The sequence below is a fragment of the Bubalus kerabau genome, chromosome 5, assembly GCF_029407905.1.
Source record: "Bubalus kerabau isolate K-KA32 ecotype Philippines breed swamp buffalo chromosome 5, PCC_UOA_SB_1v2, whole genome shotgun sequence".
Lineage (NCBI taxonomy): Eukaryota > Metazoa > Chordata > Mammalia > Artiodactyla > Bovidae > Bubalus > Bubalus kerabau.
Window position 1 is genome coordinate 19,132,843 of NC_073628.1, and position 5,611 is coordinate 19,138,453.

Consider the following 5,611-nt stretch of genomic DNA (forward strand, 5'->3'; position numbering starts at 1 on the left):
CATACCACACTGCATCACACTATCCATATCATACCACACTACACCACAACATACCACACCACACCACACTACACCCCATCATATCACACCACATCACACTACACCCCATCATACCACACCATACCACACCATATCATACCACACCACACCACACTATCCATATCATACCACACCATATCATATCACCACACCACATTATCCATAGCATACCACACCACACCACACACTATCCATATCACACCACACCATAGCATACCACACCACACCACACTACACCCCATCATGCCACACCATAGCATACCACACCACACCACACTATCCATATCATACCACACCATAGCACACCACACCATACCACACACTATCCATATCATACCACACCACATCATATCATATCACACACACCACACCATACCACACCACATCATGCCACACTACACACCATACCATACCATATCATACCACACCTTTCATCACTGACCAGAGGGGTGGTGGGCCCTGCTCACTGTGTTTGAATGCCCATAGCTCAAGCCAGTCGTGACCAGTCAACCACCTGAGTTGCCTGCAGCTCTTCATTAATTTTAAAACCCTTGAAGCAAGGAAAAAGAATAGCCCATAAATACATGAAAAGATGTTCAATGTCGTTAGCCAACAAGAAAATGTAGATCAAAACCACAATGAGATTCCACTTCACACCCACCAGGATGCCTAAATTAGATGATAACAAATGCTAGTTAAGATGTGGAGAAATTGGAATTTATACATTGTTGAGAATGTAAATGGTAAGTGTAAAATAATTCAGCCACTTTGGAAAACAATCTGGTGGTTGCTCAACATGTTACATATAGGATCACTATATGACCCTGCATTTTCACCCTGTGTATATAATGCAAGAAATTAAAACATAATCCCCACAAAAACATGTACATGAATACCCACAGCAATGTTACTCATAATAGCAAAAAGGTAGAAAAAAAAAACACCCTGATATCCAAATGGATAAATAACATGTTCTATATCCATGCAATGGAATATTATTCATCAATAAAAAGAAATGAAGCAAGGAAAGACATCCTATATTCATAGATTGGAAGACTTAATACTGTTAAGATGGCAGTAATTCCCTAAGTAATCTGTAAATCCAACACATGAAAGTGTTAGGCACTTAGTTATTCATTTCTGACTCTTTAAGACCCCATGGACTCTAGCCCACCAGGCTCTTCTGTCCATGGCATTCTCCAGGCAAGAGTACTGGAGTAGGTTGCCATTTCCTCCTCCAGGAGATTTTCCCAACCCAGGGATATTAACCATGTTAATATTTTAATATGCTTATTAATAAGCATATTAACCATGTTGCAACCCACCAGTGTTTTCAAATGGTTTTGCATGGACTAACAATCACAAAGGACATTCGGGCTAAATCGTGTGATTCTTCGTCTTGAAGCACATACAGTTTACAGGGAAGACACATTTCCAGGCACAAATGACTAAAGAGTCAGAAAATAGAAAAATGGAACAGGTGGACATATTTGCAAAGCAGGAATAGAGACACAGACACAGAGAACAAACAGGGATACCAAGGAGGAGGGTGGGATGAATTGGGAGATTGGGACTGACATATATAGATTGATTGATACTGTACTGTGTATAAAATGGATAACCAATGAGAACCTACCATGTAGCACAGGGAACTCTACTCAGCGCTCTGGGGTGACCTAGATGGGAAAGGAAATCCAAAAAAGAGGGGATATATGTATACATATAGCTAATTCACTTTGCTGTCTAGCAGAAAATAACAATATAAAGCAACTATACTCCAATAATTTTTTTTAAAGAAAATTCAGAAATGGCTAGCTTCCCTTGAATCCTTTGGTTCAAATAAGTTCCTTTGTTCTTTGCACCCCAGAAGTCCTTACCTGCCCTGTCTTAACACTCCACTTGCCATTTGTTAATCTGTCTTCTTGCTAGGGCAGGAACTGGGTCTTCCCTCCTGCCCTGTCTCCAACACCCACTGCAGTTCTGATCAGGTGCTCGCTCAATCCTGCACACATTGAACAGATGGATTGAATCTCAAGTGTGAAGTGTAACCTCTGCTAGACCCTGTGCCAGAGGTGTATTGTTAGAGAATTCAGAAAAGGAAGGGCTGCCCAGAGATTCTGAGATGTCAGAGAGTCCTGTATAATTGGCGATGAAGTTGAGAAAGGTGAGGGGCCTTCCCTGGTGGCTCAGAAGGTAAAGAATCTGCCTGCAATGCAGGAGATGCACGTTCGATCCCTGGGTCAGGAAGTCGCCCTTGAGAAGGGCATGGCAACCCACTCCAGTATTCTTGCCTGGAGAATTTCGTGTTCAGGGGAAAATGGCGGGCCACAGTCCATAGGGTCACAAAGAGTCAGACATGTCTTAGCAACTGAAGTTCCACCTCCTCCTGGGGAATGAGGGAGGCAGACATACAGAAGCCAGTGCGATTCTCTCTGTGCTGGAACAGCCACTGCCCAGCACAGGGCTTTGGGCTTAACCCGTGCTTTCTAAGCTCAACTTGGAAATGTTTCCTCGATGTCATTAAGAGGAGTTGGAAGGAGTTGGAAGCATAGAAACAGCAGATGGAGGAAGGTGCTCCGTTCAGTCTCCATTCTTTCTATCACACCTGACTCCCCCACCCTGCGGCCCCACACTGGGAGTCCAGCTCCATAGGTAGCTCTTGCCAACAGGGCTTTAACCTGTGACTGGCCTGGAGCAGCAGGGGAAGCTGAAGGAGCCCGTCTGGCAGGCTTGGCATCTTCATCTGCTGGCAAAGGGAGGATTGATACAGTAATTAGTCTCATTACAGGAAAACCCATGGCAAGAAAGTAGGAAAGCCATCAGCTCAGCTAGTGGGGAGTCAAGTCCCACAGAGGAAGCTCCCATTTCTTCAGACTTCCTCCATCTGTGACTTGGCACCTCTGCCTTCCACTGAGAAGCCTGCTCACCTGTGCTTTGTCCATGATAGCCTTGACTGCCTTGCTCCATGTGAAGCAGCCAACTGAATGTAGCATCACCCTTCCAAAGGCACCCATTCTCCTTGGCTCCACTGCTGGCCAGATATGTGAACTTGGGCAGATTACAGTCTTTAGTCCTGTGCCTGGAAGAGAGTAAGCATTTAGTAAATGTGGCTGTGAAAGTTATTGATACTGTCTTTTTATTTTGGCCACACCAAGAGGCATGCGGGATCTTAAGTTCCCTGACCAGGGATCAAACCCATGCCCCCTGCAGTGGAAGTGCAGAGTCTTAACCACTGGACCACCAGGGAAGTCCCAACAATACAAAAACATTGTTACTGTTGAGGACAACTTGAGAAAAACAGACAATAGAGGTTTAGGGCAGGTAACTTTTGTGGAATTTTTGTATCTGTGTTTATTTATCTACCCTGACACAAGCTCTCTGGGTGAGAGAAAGGACTTTTTATTTACTTCGAGCATCTTTAGAGACAAAATTATGGCCAACTAGAGCACTTCTTCTAGAGTGAAAATGGTGCTAACAGAATAGCAGAATAGTGTAGGCTGTTTGAGCTGAAAGGCACCCAAGGGTTTGTTTCTTGAGTGTCTACTCCACTAGGACTGGGAAACAGATACTCTCTTCCAGAGGTTCAGTCTACTGAGGAAGATGGATATTAAAACAAGGGCCCCCAGTGAAGGTTGGTAAGATAGCTTCTTATTTCCCCTGGGCCTCCCTTACTCCTAAGAAAGCTCCTATTTCTGACCCTTTCCATTTCCTGTCTATTGTTTTCCAAAGGTCCAAGAAACTTGTTTCTTGCCATTTGCAGAGTCATGCCCTCAGTACTGATGGGCAGTAGCATCTCCCCCACGGGGATAATCACGGCCCCTCTGCCCACCCAGTGTTCCACCTTCAACACCAACTTTTAGCTCCATCTCCAGACACAGACACTGCCGCCGTATCTCCTCTCTCCTTAGACATTTGCAGATAAGCAGACAGCTCCTAGTGCCCTTTTCCTATCACTCTGAGCTTTAAGACTCTTTTCTGGGGGTTCCTGAGTTCCTCAATCCCCACTCCTGTTCTCCTTCCTTGGCTTCCCCCAGGTAACCCATCTATCGCAGCCAATCCTTCATTTCCACTTTATTCTCACCTTCTCCTTTATAACACGCTGTTCTAGGAAAGCACAGTTTGGGGGGTCAGACTAGACTTTGAATCCTAACTTTACACTTTACTTGGGAAACTCACCCAGTGTTTCTGAGTTCACTTCCTGGATGACGAAATGAAGAGAGCACATCCTTGTTACAGGGAATGAATGCTATAGTCTGTCTGAAGCCCCAGGCCAGAATCGGGTGATTAGCTTCCCTTGCATGCGTCCTAAGTCACTTCAGTCATGTCTGACTCTTTGGACCCTATGGACTGTAGCCTGCCAGGCTCCTCTGTCCGTGGAATTCTCCAGGCAAGAATACTGGAGTGGGTTGCCATTTCCTTCTCCAGGGGATTTTCCTGACCTAGAGATCGAACCCAGGTCTCCTGTGTCTCCTGCATTGGTAGGTGGATTCTTTACCACTGAGCCACATGGAAAGCCCTACATGTGCTAAAACCTTGTTCATTTTGCCAGTACCCCTTCTCTCCTCCACTTCCTCCTGTGCTTCTTCCTTCCTTCCTTCTGCCCATTCAGAGTTGGCGGGAAGCACTCTGAGGTTCTAGCCTTGTTTCTCTGGGCACCTGGTAGCAGAACCCCTGCTCTCTCTGGGCTGTAGTGTCTTCATCTCTAAAAGAAGGTGCCGCAGTCCATGACCTCTGAGGCCCTGATTCTCGGAGACCTGCTGAGATAGAAAGTCATTCTGAAATCCCATTTCCTTCACAGAGACTTTCCGACTGTTGAAAATAGTGGCAATTCTTTCTCCCTTACCTGCATTCCACCGCCTTGTTGGAACATGTCCCTTCTGTTTTATTTTTGCTCTTTACACTAAAAATGTTTATCCATAAGGATTTATGTCAGAGTGTCTACGGGCATAGTGGTGAAATGATTTCTGCATGTTGATAGGGAGAGTCTTGGTGCTACAGGAACAAAAATGTTGCCCTCAAGGGAGAAAGCTGTCCTTCACAGAGGTTGTGTCCTCTGTTCTCACCCTCACAGGAGCCTGAAGACAATACTTGGCTGAGTTCAGGGCACAGGGAGCCATGATCACCCTCCTTCCCTCTTCTCTTCTTTCTCTCCCTCCTCCCTCCTTTCTCTCCTTCCTTCCTACTTCTTCAGTGTAGACTCACATGAAATATACAGAAGTATTTTTACCAAAATTCATTTGAATCTATCAATTCAATTCAAACTATCTATATGTTCATGCATTCTTTCTTTAAGACATGGTAATTGAACACATATTCTGTGTTAAACTGTCCTAAACTTTAAGGTTGTCAGCATGAATAAGACATAGTTCTAGCCTCCCAGATAAGGGCTTCCCAGGAGACTCAGTTGGTAAAGAATCTGCCTGCAATTCAGGAGACCTGGGTTTGATTCCCTGGGTCGGGAAAATCCCCTAGAGGAGGACATGGCGATCCACTCCAGTAGTCTTGCCTGGAGAATTCCATGGACAGAGGAGCCTGGTGGGCTACAATGCATGGTGTCTCAAAGAGTCGGGCT

General features: G+C 45.3%; 1 non-coding gene across 1 annotated transcript; it reads right to left on the reverse strand.

Annotated features, from left to right (window-relative positions):
* Positions 1–3,213: 3,213 nt before the first annotated feature.
* TRNAG-UCC (transfer RNA glycine (anticodon UCC)) lies at positions 3,214–3,286 on the reverse strand. Its single transcript has one exon. It is a non-coding gene; the product is annotated as a tRNA-Gly (tRNA).
* Positions 3,287–5,611: the final 2,325 nt, after the last annotated feature.